The 16,141-nt window shown below is 43.6% G+C and overlaps 1 long non-coding RNA gene across 2 annotated transcripts in view; it reads right to left on the bottom strand.

Annotated features, from left to right (window-relative positions):
* Positions 1-16,141, bottom strand: part of LOC144827737 (uncharacterized) — a 95,232-nt gene that overhangs the window by 49,567 nt on the left and 29,524 nt on the right. For both annotated transcript variants that reach the window (XR_013610337.1, XR_013610336.1), the window contains exon 2: positions 8,440-8,502. This is a non-coding gene — a long non-coding RNA (uncharacterized LOC144827737). The remainder of the gene's footprint in view (positions 1-8,439; positions 8,503-16,141) is intronic.

The raw sequence follows: 16,141 nt of genomic DNA, 5'->3' as shown, positions 1-16,141 counted from the left end.
CAAATCCATGCCCTGCAGGAACTTTGGTGCATGCAAACAGGGGGGCACACCATGTGAAGTCAGCTGATGCTTAGGTAGTGGAAACCCTGGGCCTCCTTTATGAGGCCTCGTGCACCACCGGAACAAATCTTTTTGTAATGTACCAAGGCGCAGGAGCCTGCTCCATATTTATAGGACAGAACTAAGCCACTTTTTTGGCTTTTAATTTTCTTTGCGTTGTCAATCAATCAGCATAGAACAACCAGCCGACACGTGTTTCGTTAGGGTAAGGCGGACCCCTAACTCTTCAGGGCTGTGCTGGTGTAAGCAAGGCAGTGTAATTGAGATGCCGGTGATAATTCCAACCCGGCAGGTCTATAATGTTGGGTGTGTGAGAAATTGCCCAATCTGTGGGGTTATCTGAATCAACAGTTGGAGGATTTATATGGATACATTTGGGTATAATGGTGAGCTGTATTCCCAGGCATTCACGTCAAATCCACGTGAGAGAGGTAAGGTATACAACGGAGACACGGATATGTGTAAAAGTTAGTACAATAATACAGGAAATGTCCTCCGTGGCTCGCCTCCAGAGAATGATGATGCAAAGGTGTCGAATTAGCACACCAAAGGGGGTGGTAATGCTCACTTTGCCACTGGATTCAAGCAAGCCGGGCTGAAGACGCCTGTAATGCCAGAAACCGGTCCTCGGAAGCCTGTTTCCTGTCCAGGGAAGGCATGGCTTGGCAGTTCGGGCTGAACTGTTCCAATGAGGCACAGGGACAGACTGATTTGCATATAGCTATGTCTGAACTGGGGTGGCAGAGTGGGCTAAAGAACGGTGATGGATTAAACCCAGATCTTTTGACTGGGTGTGAGTGGTTGATTGGTTCAGATGCTCCGTCCATTACCCCCCCCCCCTGTTGTACTGAATTAGCACACAGCAGCCCATTGTGCGTGTTGCAAGGGGAAAAGGACAGACATGCACCCTATCTGATAGATACAGCGCATTCCTGCCCTTTTCTTTTGCTGTAGGGCAGCACAGCAGGAAGGCCTGCGGCGCTGCCCTATGGCAAAACCTGATAAATGAGGCCACATGCACTTTGCCCATGTCTAAAACCGTCAGGTGGACGGCACATTTCATGGGGTTGGAGCTCCGCTGATTTGCTGAATCTATAATTGATATTTACCCTTAAGTGCTACACCTAAAATGAAATTCAACATGAAATGATCACCCCTTTTTATCAGCATTAGTGTACCAGCGCCTCCAATGTAGGTAGAGGTGTTTTTCATACATGCTTTCATTGATTCTTTGCATGCATGTGTATAGTTTCCAAGTCAAGGCTCATATAGTTAAAGGAGTTGTCCACTAATTACAGATCTCTCGGATGTGAGTATGCGACACACCACATTTCGAACATGGGCCAGAGGTGAACATGTGCAAATTAGTTCGGGTTGAAATGAAATCATGTGTTGATTAAATTCTTTTTTCTAATGTGCACGCTCACAAAATGTGATTTCCCCCCTCTCTCTTCTCCCACAGATATGGGCCCAATAGCAGCAATTCATATTGCTGACACAAGGGAATTTGGGGAATTTCATGAGTCACCCACCTGTAACCAAAGGGCACTATCTGTAACATTTGATGAATGCAGATTTATCTTTGTCAAGGTCAGTTATTGTTATTCCGCTACTCCTTTAGTCAGCTGATGGAATGCAGCTTTGTTAAACACTCATCTGTTTGTAAGGCAAATAAAAGGACTTTCCATTATCTGTTCTTAAGAATTCCAATTATTAGCATCCTGAGGAAAAACAGCCCAAGACACAAAACAGCTCTTTAACTTTATAATACTTATTCAGCTCTTCTCCCCGAGAAATGTGGGCAAAGTCAAGGACATATTGATGGGATTCATCACCGCTTCCTCCGAAAAGATAATGAGAAATGTAGTTTAAAGTAGGCAAAACATTTCTAAATGAGTAATGTTTGCCTTTTCACTTACCTTAAACAAAAACATAAACTTCTTTTAAGATATAAATTGTTTAGCAGACCACCATGTCTTGGACTGCTCTGTCAATAAAGTCATTTTTTTAAATGCCTCCCGTTTTCCTTAATAAAAAACAGCATGCATTAAAAAAAATATGTAACGTTTTTTGCTTCATTTTTTAAGGGCAGGTAGTGGGCCCTGGGACCACTGCCTGCTCTTAGAATTTTTTTTTGCACCCATTCACAAAGGGGAAGGTGTCCCCTGGGGATCCCTTCCTATCTGCGAGTGGTTTACCACCCTCATGAAGATCTGCAGGAGGCTGAGCAACTAGTGCCCTCACATTTCACATGTGCTGCTAGTGTGGTGGCTGCTTCACAGTGGACAGACAGTGGTGAGTCAATTATGAATGGTGGACTATGACACCATTCACATTTGCCACCTTGAGACACCACTGTTGCACTACCATGATGCCACAACCAAATTGCAATTCTAATTGTATTTTGTATCTATTCTTTTTTCACAGAGCTTGCCAAACTAAGAGGAGGAATCACATAAACATCTTTACTTAATCCTTGTCAGCACCAGGAAGAACAGTGTCTTACTATAGCCTTATAGCCTTCTGTCGAGGGTGATACTGTTTGTTAAAGGCCCTAAACCCGAGTTATTAGCCCAAGACCCAGGTAAGGGCCTTTAACGAGGGAGAAGAACTTTAACAGCTGACATAACCTGAGGCACAAGGTCTAAAAAGCTTTTAGAACATTCAACTCACTGAGGGTAGAATGTTCTAAATTGAAAAGAAAGCAATATGAAGACAAACATTGTAATGTTGGAGCTCCAGGCTTTTACCAGCCATTGTAGGTCCGGAGCTACTACATTGTCTTCAATCGAGCCCTCAACATTCCAATGTTCTAATGGAACAAAGGGAGTTGGTAAAAAAAGTACTTTTAAGGTATATAATTTTCACTGCTGTAGTTTGATGCAGACATTTTATGACAGTTTACTAATAAATGTTCTATTATCTATAGATATACCTTTCTTCCTGCAGATGTAAGTGCACAGCAGAGTGACAAGTCAGTAAAGTGATGTCCAATGTCTCTGTTTTCTCTCTCATCTTATACTCCTTTACCCATTTCTACTATTTGTCAACCTATTCTTATTGTGCGGTCAGTGTTGGAGGCAGTGAAGTGTGTAAGGGTACATCAATCTTGTTTGATGCAGGGAATAAGGTTTGTGTTTTCTGGCAGTTGTACCATTGACTTTCTTCATTTTGATACTTATTAAACATACCTGCAGGATTTTTCTGCCTTAGCTTACTAAGCATAAAACCTCAGAGCAGAGTCAGAGAACTGTCTAGTGGAGGCAGAGGTTTCCTTCATCAATTATAAATATGAAGTTAGTTTTAGGAACAGGGAGTAGACCATTCCTGACCCAAAGACCATCACAGATCTTCCTCAATCCTGCTGTTTCTTTTGCCTAGAAACCCCCCAAAATGGCTGAGGATAAGGAATAGAGACTCCCTATTTCCTCCCATAATGGATTTGAGGTGATCGGAAGTGGGATCGCACCAAAAATACCCTTCGATGTACGGGGGCAAGACAACTAGCTATGTATTGCAGCACACAAATAAATTTCGCAGGCCGGGCTGCCCATAGCGGACACCGGGCAATCCCCTGGTACGCCGCACGGGTGGGGGCCTGATTTGGGCCCCTGCGTGCCGTTTTTGTTACAGGGCCGTTTTTGCAGCTAAGCTGCAAAATCGTCCCTCTACCAAAATTGGCCGAAAATCGGCACAGGCATAGAGCTCGGCAGCACCAACAAACCGCCTCCCCAGTGGAGAGGGGGGGGGGGCGGCCTAGCACTTTGCCAGGGCTGGCTGTGGTGCCCAGTCAGTCCCTTTTGGCAGGGCATCACAAGGCACTACAGTACCGAGGGTAAACTTATAGAGCCAGGGAGTGCTACAAGCAAGGACATGACCTTCGTTGGTGGGTTAATCAGAGGCAGAAGGTGCTCGGGGTATCAACCCAATTCCATTTGTGGTGTCACAGTCTATCCCAACTCCTAGAAAGCATCTGTGTGAACCCTCTATGATTATCTGGAGGCACACAAGTACCAGCATGGCTTATCATATAGAGGATGTAATACTTTATCTATGGATTGAAAGTTGTATAGTGTCATGTCTCACATTTATTATCCCATACATGTGTAGTGGAACAAATGCAGTCAATGTGTATATAATTTAGATCCTAATATTTTGTGTTTAATTCAAGAATTTAAAGCTGTAGAATAAATTGGCACTCAGGAACTAAATTGTGTTTGCTTTTGAATAATGTTGAGGACAATGTAGATATATTTTCTAATTTGAATAATTAGTGATGTAACATTGATAAATTCATATATAACACTTGCAGTTATGTTTAATTTTAGCATGTAAAACAGAGACCAAAGACAGTGTCAAACATACGTTTTGGCTATTCACACATAGGAAGACACTGAAAATGACATTGAAATTGTAAAATTGGCACATGTAATTTACTTATAAAGTCCCTGGTAAAGTGGACTACAAGTTCCCTGGTCTGGTAAATTAAATGCTACTAGTGGGACTAAAGCACTGTTTGTGCCACCCTCTTAAGTAGCCCCTTAAACATGTCCCAGGCCTGCAATTGCAGAGCTTCTATTTTTGAAAATTCATAACTAGGTTCTACTTACTTGGTTCTGCTTATTGTAGTTTTGTTGTTTTGTCTTGTTTTACTCATAAAAATATAAGTTAGTTTTGTAAGCTGCTGTGGAGTCTTCTTGTGGTATTTTCACTGTGTTACTGTTTCAAGTGTTGCACAAGTGCTTTATACATTGCCCCTTAAGTCAAACTTGACTGCTCTGGGCCAAGCTACCAGAGGGAGAGCACAGGTTAATTTAAGGTGGGTACCTTACTTACTAGGACTGTGGTTCCTGCTTGAACAGGGTGCAAATCTCTGCCAACCAGAAACCCAATTTGTAACATTCTGCCATGCTCTTAACCCTACACCAGTGTGTCCTGAATCTCAGGAGGTGTCCAGTCTTGCACTACAACCCAAAATGCCTGCTGCCAAGAAGGAGTTACAGTTGGTCTTCATATCAGACTCAAGCGATGGGCAAAGACTTTTGTATTCAACTCAAACTAGCTTTTCAGATGCACCATTTGTGTCAATGGATAGACTTCAACTTTACATTAGACTTTCCATTCCATTTTCTTTAGGACACTGGAATGTTGCTTTGGGAAACTTGCATTTCTTTATCATTATCCCCATTGGATGGCGTAAATACACTTGTCCCTGGACGTTCCCAACCTGTGTTTTTTTCTGACAACTCCACTGTCAAGTCTATGTGTGTATTGCCTCCTATTGAAATTATCAAACTTCCTCAAACATTGTAAATTTCTGTCAGATCCCTAGTGTACAGTGCACACATATTCATATATTTGTGTACTCATGGTTGGTTGTAATTATTTGTAATCCATGGTAGTTGCTTTTAATAATTTATATCAATGATTGTCTGTGCACCTGATTCCCACAGGCCCTCTAGAGACACTAAGTATTTTTTTATGAACTTAAAACACTTTTGTCTGTCCCTCCAAACTCTCATGGTCCCTGGAACGATACCCAATGTTATGTAGTTAATTTACATGTTGGACTATATTAAAGAATATGGACCAAAGAAGCATTATCCTTTTAAACACTTGGCCAGTTAGGAGAAGAAGATTGAAGTCTGTTACCACCACTAGCATAAAGCATCATCCTTTTCATGGCAATGTGCGTAAAACAGGGTACTGATTCAACCTCTTCTGGTGAGGAATATGCTGAAAGGAGTATCAACCCTGTATCCACAATGCTACCTCCACCATCAAAACCAAAACAAACCTCAGTACTGCAGTGACTGCATTCAAGGCTGAGAGCAGTGAGTTTGGAATCAAATTGTGCCATTAGCAAACCAAATATTCAGACGTTTAACTCAAGAGCAACAAGAGTCTGCTGAACCTAATTTTCTGGAACTAGGTGCAGAGCATTCTAATTGTACTTTAACTTTTCTCATATAAACCCCACAGTACCTATACAGAAAAAAGTGCTTTTGGAGGCTATGTGCGGTAGGAACATACCAACGTTTATTTATAAATGTTCCACTTTTAAACACTAGATGCCTTGCCTTGTGAACTGCGAGCCTAATTAGCAGTGAAATGTTTTGCATTTAGAAAATTTGTTTTGACTTACCTCCCTGTAAGCTTTAATCTGCAGTAATAAAGCTACAGATACAGGCCTGTAGCCATGTTTTCGTAGTCAGCCTGGTGGATAGTTCAATATGTGCTTTGGTCCACAGGTGGTATTTAACTTCCCTAGTGCTGGGTCTCATACTGTGCCTTGAGGCCTATTAATTGGCGTAACTTTTCTGCCAATTAAAATTCAGTTCTCTTCTTCTTGTTGTGGTTGTGAATGAAGAATGGGTGTGATTGTGGTAGTATTTTTTGATTGAGTGAATGGTACCAGGGGCTTATTTACTTTAGGTATTTTGTGATAAATTTTTTATTTATTTATTGTTGTATCATATTCTCCTTTTCCCTATATAAATTATGTATATACTTATAAATTGTATTTGTGATTAAATGTTCCTTATAAACTAAAATATAATGAAGAATATAAAAAGATTGAGAAATTGAAAATAAAGAAAACTTCATATCTTTGAAGAAAATAAAAAAGATTGTTATGTATCTGTCACCTTGTGTTTGATTAAATGTGGGATGTACACCAGTATCTGAAGATTAATGGCCGGTGTTGGAACAATTTTCCTTAGTAATGTTTTTTTCTTCCCCTCTGTTCCTTGGCCATATTTAGTTTGTTGAGGGGGTCCCATCGTACTTGCTAATGGTATTTAACTTCCCTGCCACCAGGGTATTTACGGCACCATATACTATGCATGGTCTTACTGGACAATAAAATATACAAGTAGGATTTCAGACATGTAGCATGTTTAAGGTGTCAGACCACATATACTGGGGACTGGGCCAAACAAGGAGGGGCACTTTCTCACTATGACAATATTCAGTTTTCTCAGTTGTTTGATATTTTGCTACATATTGGGAGTACTTAAATAAATTGTAGTCCTACATCTAACGTTTTGTGCTTTAAAAGTACAGTTAATACTGCACCATGAAAAACAAACAATATGTCACCTGTGACATCCTCATATTACAGTAGTACAATTAAAACACATGAGTTTCATTTAACATTGCCCCTAAATGTAGAGAATTAATTAGTTAGTTTATATTGTAAAAAGTTGAAAACTCAAAAGTAATAAAAAAGGAAAAAATCTGGAACGTAAGTGCACACAAAGCCCAACTTAAAAACAAACAAATGTACAGATTATACATATATTTCAATACATTTAATGATGAGATACCTTTCCTCATATATTCAATTAAACATTAACTGTTCAAAGGCAAGCAGTTTTATTTCAATTTGACGGACACAAATTTTCTTAATAAAGGTCATATTTGTCTTTCACAGACTCACATTTATCACATCATATTATACACAACAATATAGTAATTTGAATATATTCTTTGATAGATCACTTTTCCTGCATAACCTGGGTTTGCAATTCTCGTGTTGCTATGTCCCAACAAAAAACCCTCATTCAAGTGTAAAAGATGGAATACGACCATTGGCCAATTGCACTAACAAATGGAGGCCTCAAAGAATTCTATAAACATATAAAGTCTGTGGGTCTGTGTGGTTCCAGACAGGAAAAAGTCAAAAAGCACAACAAATACTAACCAAAATTCAGAGAAAAAAGTCCTATTTAAGAGTACGGAATCCCATCACCCACCGAGGTGGCATGCTTCATCATCTGGGATCTCCTCTTAGTTGCAAATCCTGGTGCAAACAAGGGCTGCAACCCTCTCACTATGAGGGTGGAGCTCGCAGATGTTTTAAACAAAAGGGAAAGTGAGTCTGATCTCCTAAGATCTATGAAGCATGTATGAAATTATATGGGTGAAACAATTGTAGTGTCAGGAGAAATGAATTTATAAAGTAATTTAAAATTGGCTACCAAGCGAATAAATATATTTATTGGTTATCGCTGGGTGTCAATCAATAATAACAGTGTAAATGCGATCTAAATAGATTTTCGATCGCGTAGGTCTAGGGCAAGGGTCTAAATGTTTCGGATAGTAATGCTACTGCAAAGTTAGTGTGTGCAAAAAAACTGTGATGATAGGTAGGTAGAACGATAAAACCTACAGTCACCTGTCGTCTTCAAACTAATGATCTACAGGATTTTTCATGTCACCTGGAAAAAATAGATATGTAGATACAATGACATTTTATTCCTTGTTAATACCCGTATGTGCTTATGAAATTAAATCATCTCACTCAAGAAACTGCTGAATTATGTACATTTCTTGTATTAAATGTTCCAATTTGTTTACATAATTTCATTATCTTACCCGTGCTAGTGCGGGTGAAGTCCTCACCACTCCTGGCAACAGCTCAGAGCGTGAGGCACCGCTCTGAAGAAGGAAAAATAGGAAATCTAGATTTATGGAATTATTTGAATATACCATAAATAACATAACTCTTTTTTCCTTCCTTCTAAAATCAACTCACAGTAAATCCAAAAAATAACAGAAAGACATTGTCAAAAAGAATGAAAGAATAATCTAAATCAGTGGGTAGAGCATCAAGTATTTGAAATCCAGCTTAAGCCCTTAATCCACCTTAGCCCTTGAGGAGCGAGTAAAATACTCCACACAGCACCCTGACTCATCTAATTATCACACTCAGACTTTCTAGATAGAATTACTGAGGGTGTAAGTTTTAGAACTAGGCAGACTTTTATGTTGGCCAATAGGGGCATGTTAATATTTTTATCTTCTTGGACTCCTAGGTGATAGAAATCAATAAGCCAACTGTTCCCTCAGCAAGTGAAGTAACAAGCTGAGTAGAAGAGGGCTAATACTAATGAATTACGAGCTGGATTTCAAATACTTGATGCTCTACCCTCTGATTTAGATTATTCTTTCAAGTTTTTCCTCTCCCCGATGTCTCTTTGCAGGGCATTCCTGCTGCACGATCATGCATGGGTTCGCGATTGTGCAGCAAGAATACCCTCACTAGCACCAGGGATTTTTTTTACAGAATGGAAGCCTTTTCTGCCAGCTATTTTCTGCCCCACCACCCCCGGGGAACAAATTGGGTCGATTTTGAGGCCGTAGAAAACCCCACTAGCACCAGGGAATCTAGATCTTTGTGCATGGTTGTGCGTGGGGTGAACTGTTGGGCAAGGATCGCCTCCCTCAATTTTTGGGGGATACTTGAGGCCATTTTCTGCTGCCCTAGGGGTGGATCAGCCTTATTTAAAGTGCCATCTGCCCCGCGGGGTGTAGAAATCCCACTACCACCAGTGATTTCTATTGTTTGTGCATGTTTGTGCCTGGGGGCGATCTGTTTGGCAAGGATCACCTCTCCCAATTTATGGGGGATACTTGAGGCCATTTTTTGCAGCCCTTGGGGTGGATCGGTCATATTTGAAGGGACATCTGCCCCCTGAGGGAAAGAAAACCCACTAGTAAATGGAAGTGAACCCTTGGGCAAGGGTTGCTTGCAAAGGGGGGCTTTTTGTGTTGCCCGTTTTCTGCCTCTCCGGGGACAGATTGGGCCAATTTTAAGGCCCATCTACCCCAGGGTAGGGGGCAGAAAACATCACTAGCACCACAGAATTGCAATCTTTGCACATGGGGGTGGTCCTTTGGGTAAAGATCACCCCCCAATTTTTTTTGCTTCTTGTTTCTGCTTTCTGCCCCTATTTTGAGGCCCAACAGGGATATGTATATTTTTATGTTTGGGGTGGCCCCTTGGGTAAGGGTTGCCCCAATGGGAGAGGGCATCGGGTATTTTAGCTTTTGACTTTTTTCTGTCCTCCTTTTTGGCAGATTGGCTATTTGGATAGTGACATAGAGTGTTATAATGTTAATTGTTTTTTTTTTGTAATATGCAATTGTAATGTTTTATTTCTCCTTTCTATTCTAGTTCAAGGCTTTTGCTCTTTTGACTGATTTTCCAGGTTGTGGTTTCATCACTGGTAGCTCTGCAGTTTGTGTAATTGCATGTGTTAGGTAAGAAAATGTTTTTTGTACTATTTACTATAAATGAGTGTCATTTTCCTGTTTGAATGTGTTTTTGTAAATGGTGTAATAAAAGTAGTATATTTTGCTTCAGTTTTATTGTGTGCGAGAATCATTTGACATTTGTGCTCGATGTGTATTTTGTTGTCTTGTGAGTAATTTGTTTAGTTTTTTCTTTCTAGTGGGATATTACTTGTTTTTGCAAGTGTCTCTGTAGAGTAGGTGCTGGTGAGTTTATCTGTCTCTGGCAAGTGAGTCGTATATTTTTTGAGTATAAAGATCTTTGTGTTAAAGCCACGCTTTGTTTATTACTGATTTTGAACAGTGTTAGTTGTTGACTTGTTTGTAAAGCTTCCTTTCTTAGTAAGGATTATGTCTAACCGCAGGATGACTACTCAGCAGGTTGTTGGTATGATTTTTTGAGTCTTGCTTTGACCATGATTATGAGACTGACTCGACATCTGAGGCGAAGAAGGGGTTGAGGATTCTGGCAGTGAACTTTATGTCAGAGAGGAATTATTGGATGATGAAGCCACTATCAGGGCAGATGAAGTGCCTGTTTTTGATATGCCGATTGTTAGAACTGGTGTTCTCTAGTTGGCAGAGGTAGGTACCACTGTCCAAATAGGGACCCTTGCTTCTAGTCAGGGTAAGGCGGTAATACTCTGAGATAACCCCTGCTCTCCCCTTTGGTAGCTTGGCACGAGCAGTCAAGGCTTATCAAAGGCAATGTGTAAAGTATTTGTACCAAAACTCACAGTAACACAGTGAAAACACCACAAACTGACTCCACAACAGTTTAGGAAATTAAAGGTATTTAATCTAAAGTACACAAGACCAGAACGACAAAAATCCAACATACACAGTTCAAGAATATGGTTGCTGAAGAGTTCTTAGGTTTAGCGATAAAATAATCCACAGTTGCGTCACGTTTTAGCCACAGTACCTTTGTTAGCGATAAAAAGTTCCAAGCAGAGAAGCTGTAGCTGTGGAAAACAAGCGATGCGTTACTCCTGAGACCGCTGGATGCAGCGACGAGTAGCGACGAATCCGATCTATATGGGGAGGAGGCGATGAATTGTATGGATTCCGATGCGTAAATTCCGTAGAAAGTTTTCTACCGCAAAGGCACGATGCGATGATTCTTGGAGCTCTGTGACAATTCTCCCAGCGGCGTGATGCGGTGATCTCACCCAGCGATGACAGGCTCTGCGATGATGTTTGCAGCAGCGGAAATCTTCCCGCTAACGAAGGGTGCAACATCTTCAGGCAGCGGCGACAGGCACTGCGACGATCTCGGTCTTCCTAGCGGCAGGACTTTTCTCACTCGGCCGGGATTACGATAAATTTTCATTAGCAAAGTCTTTAAAAACTTAGTTTCCAGCTCCCCAACACAGGTACAACTTCCAGAGGCACACAGAAAGTAGGTTACTTCTAGGCATGGGCGCAAAATCCGTTCCGCTCGCGGATTTTGCGGATTTTCGGTAAATTCGCAATCCGCGAACTACCAAAAATCTGCAAATCCGCGAGCGGCGGATCCGGGGGGCAAAAGTTCAAGCCTTCACGCTTGAAGAAGTTGTAACTGTTTTAGGATGGCGCCGGCAAACTGCCAGCGCCATCCTAAAATAGTTACTAAGTTAGCTTCAACAGGAAGCACAAATAGATAAAATAAAGCTGGTGCTCAAGCATCTACTTTATTTTATCTATTAGTGCTTCCTGTTGAAGCTAACTTAGTAACTATTTCAGGATGGCGCTGGCAGCTTGCCGGCGCCATCCTAAAATAGTTACAGGATAGAGCAGGGTTCATTCTGGCACGATGGTCCTGTCACAAAAATTAAACCTCAACAGGAAGCACTTACAGATAGCAATAAAGCATGTGCCCTAGTTGAAGCTCAAATTCAGTGACGCATTCATCAGCCCAAAAACAATCGTGAGCATTGTCGAGGCTGGGCAGGTGTGCTTTCTTCCCAAATCTACCGTCGAAAATCAGCTGTGATGCTGGATAGAGGCCTTTGCATCCTTGACTTTCACGAGCGCAATCCCCTGGCTGTTCCTGTGACCAGGAGCTTCTTTCTCTTCATTTGCTGCTCTGATCGGTCTCTGACCTTTTATACACACCAGAGGCATGTGTGCTCGCATGGAATCCCCACCCGTTTGGCCCCGCCCACACACTTGCGGTGTGAACCGTCTTCCCGCCATTTACCCACTATGATGGACAGTTGAAGCTCAAATTCAGTGACGCATTCATCAGCCCAAAAACAACCGTGAGCATTGTCGAGGCTGGGCAGGTGTGCTTTCTTCCCAAATCTACCATCGAAAATCAGCTGTGATGCTGGATAGAGGCCTTTGCATCCTTGACTTTCACGAGCGCAATACCCTGGCTGTTCCTGTGACCAGCAGCTTCTTTCTCGTCATTTGCTGCTCTGATCGGTCTCTGACCTTTTATACACACCAGAGGCATGTGTGCTCGCATGGAATCCCCACCCATTTGGCCCCGCCCACACACTTGCGGTTTGAACCGTCTTCCCGCCATTTACCCACTATGATGGACAGTTGAAGCTCAAATTCAGTGACGCATTCATCAGCCCAAAAACAATCGTGAGCATTGTCGAGGCTGGGCAGGTGTGCTTTCTTCCCAAATCTACCGTCGAAAATCAGCTGTGATGCTGGATAGAGGCCTTTGCATCCTTGACTTTCACGAGCACAATCGAAAAAAAAATCCGCAGATCTGCGGATTTTGCGGATCAACAATACGCAAATCCGCAAAATCCGCGGATCGTGGATCTGTGGAATCCGACCATCACTAGTTACTTCGCCCTTGTGCTCCACCACCTCATTTGGCCCAGTCCACTTGTCTTGGAGTACACAAGGCTCCACTGGCGCCATCACCCACACTTTCTGCCCAGGTTTAAATTCGACCAGAGTGGTATTCTGCTCGTACCATCTTTTCATTTCTTCCTGGCTAGCTTCCAGGTTCTCCTGAGCGAGCTTCCTGAAGCGTTGTGTCTGGTTGCGGATGGCCAGCACACAGCTGAACACATCCTGGGGGGTTTTCCCACGGGATTTCTCCCACCCATCCGTCACCAGTTTGAGAGGTCCTCTAACAGGTTGGCGATACAGGAGTTCAAAGGGACTGAACCCCCAGGACTTCTGAGGCACTTCCCTGTAGGCAAACAACAGGCATGGTAGGAAGACGTCCCACTTCCGTCCCATGGGCTCCGCTAGGCCCATAATCCTAACTTTCAGGATGCGTTTGAACATTTCAACCAACCCATTTCCTTGAGGGTGATAAGGAGTGGTGAACTTATAAGTTACCCCACACTCCTCCCACAGAGACTTCATGTACCTAGAGATGAAGTTGGTACCCCAGTCAGAGACCACCTCTCTGGGGAACCCCACACAGGAAAAGTTCCCCATCAATGCACGGCCCACCAAGGGTGCTGTGATTGCCCTGAGAGGGACTGCTTCTGGGTACCGGGTGGCATGGTCCACCAAGACCAGGATGAACCTGTTGCCTAAGGCTGTCTTGGGGTCCATGGGCCCCACAATGTCGATGCCCACCCGCTCGAAAGGGGTGCTCACCTCAGGAAAGGGTTGGAGGGGTGCCTTATACTTCATTCCAGTCTTGCCACTGGCCTGACAAGTTTGGCAAGATCTACAAAAGGTACCAAAGTGCTTCTTCATCTGGGGCCAGTAGAAGTGGGCGACAAGCCTGTGGTAGGTCTTGTCTTGCCCCAGTTGTCCTGCGAGAGGCACGTCATGAGCCAGACCCATTTGGAAGTTCCTGAAGTGCGCGGGTACCACCAGCACGCGGGCTGCACCGGGCTCAGCAAACTTAGGCTCACTATATAACAACTCATCTTTCCAGTAGATGAAGTGATCTCTGGACGCTCCACCTGCTGACTGGTCTGCAGCTTGTTGCCGCATACCAACGAGAGAAGGGCACTCTTTCTGCTCCTTGCAGAATTCCTCCCTGGAGGGCCCACCTTCTTGCTGCCAATGGGTCAGCTAAGGCAGGTCGCCCAGTTCGGCCACCTATTCCCCTGTAGGTTCCAGGGCATTCCCCTCAGGTTCTGCTCCTTCATGGACCGTGGGAACGGCTGGGGTTGGTTTCCCACGCCCTCTGCCCTTTCCTCTCCTGGCAGGTCTCTGGGCCACTGTTTCAGGCTCCAGTTCTGCTGAATCACCCCTACTGACTGCCATAGCACGCGTGGTCACACAGATCCACACAGGCAAACCCAACATCTCCAAATGAGTTCTGTGATCTACATCCTTCCATGGAGAACTCTCCAGGTCATTACCTAGCAGACAGTCTACAGGCAAGGCATCACTTACAACAACTTCCAAAAGACCAGAGACTCCCCCCATTCAAAGGGAAAACTTGCCACTTTGCAGAGGTGCACTGAGCTATCATCTGCAACTACTGGGTGGAGTACATTGGGGATACACTGCTCTTCAGACACCCACTGACGTCTCATGGATGTCACGCTGGCTCCTGCGTCTCTGAGAGCCTCTATCTCCCTCCCATTGACGGTCACCTTCTGCCCGTATTTCTTAGTATTATGGGGGCAGTAAGGTTTCCTGGACCCTCTCTTGGTCTCCTAAAGAGACAAGGGTCATCACTGCTAGCTCCCCTTGCCCACTAGAAATTGAATCCCCTCCCTAAACTTTACTTGCTAACCCTGGGGCTGGAGCACCAGCGGGTGCTGGGGGTTTCTTGGGGCACCTGTTGATAACATGTCCCACCTCATTGCAGTGAAAGCAGGTAGGGGGACCTCTGTTTTCACATCTGCCCCTAGGGGGCCATGGCTGTCAAGGTCTGGGGGGTTGGGACTCCTTTCCCTGAGAACTATTTTGGTGCTCTTGAGAGAACTACTTTTGATTGCCATGGTCCCCCCACTCTTCTGCTGGGGACCCTGCCCACCTTTGGTACCCACAATTCCTCTGTGGACCCTTGTACTAATCCAGCGGTCCGCCTCCTTAGCAAGCTCAATGTGGTCTGTCGGCTTGCTGTCTAAAAGATGCTGGCGCAGCTCTGGAACACAAAGACTACTCAAGGGCTCCCAACTAATTAAACGCAACAACCCCTTATAATCAGTTACCTTGCTGCCCTTCATCCAACCTTCCAGTGCACACAAGTACAAATTCACACACTCCATCCAAGTCTCAGACTCTTTCTTCTTAGAGTTTCTAAACTGCAGTCTGTACTGCTCTGGAGTAAGTCCATGCCTGAGACAAAGGGCCTCCTTCATATTGGAGTAGGTCATGGCACCTGCTAACTCTAAGGGCTCTAGAGGACTCCTCCCAGAAGCCTCAAAATGTTTCCATAGGCCTGCCCCCAATGCTGTTCAGGCACACCATTCATTCTCAATGCAATTTCATAAGAAGTAAACCAGGCATTAATATCCTCACTCCTATTGTAATTCTGTACCAGATCATTGGGAATATATACTTTACCACCCTGCGCTGGCTTTGCTCTGCCACCATTTGAACTGGCATCCTCCTCTTTGGCTTTAAGATCCAGTTCTCTCATGCTCAACTCATGAGCCAAAAGCAATTTCTTTTCCTCCAGGGCCCGGGCATTTTTGCTCTCCTCCGCCGCCCTTTCTCTCTCCATTTTTAACTTCATGACTTCCAAGTCATATTCTCTCACTCTTTGATTCTCCTCTAACTCTTCTTGGGTGAAACCCCTACTGGAATGGTTGCTGCCAGGCCTTGAGCCTGTTCTGCTCACAGGCAGATCTGTGGTTTGAAAACCATTCTCTGTACTTGTATCATTTCCCTCTTGTGCCTCCCAATGGGTCTTCAAGCTTCTCTGCAACTCCTCTTTCCTGGCGTTGCTCTCTATGGGGCACTCAAACTCCTGGCAGAATTGCTTAAGCTGTGTAACCTTGTAGGAATACAAATCCTCAATGACAAATTCCAATTCCAATTCTGCCTCCTCACTGGGTGCCTTTCCATTCACAGACATGATGCTTTGAAGAGTTACTCAAAAATAGAACCAACCAAAAAAAACAGTAGTATG

Source organism: Lissotriton helveticus, chromosome 4_1 (assembly GCF_964261635.1).
Source record: "Lissotriton helveticus chromosome 4_1, aLisHel1.1, whole genome shotgun sequence".
Classification (NCBI taxonomy): domain Eukaryota; kingdom Metazoa; phylum Chordata; class Amphibia; order Caudata; family Salamandridae; genus Lissotriton; species Lissotriton helveticus.
This window is presented reverse-complemented; position numbering and strand designations above follow the sequence as displayed.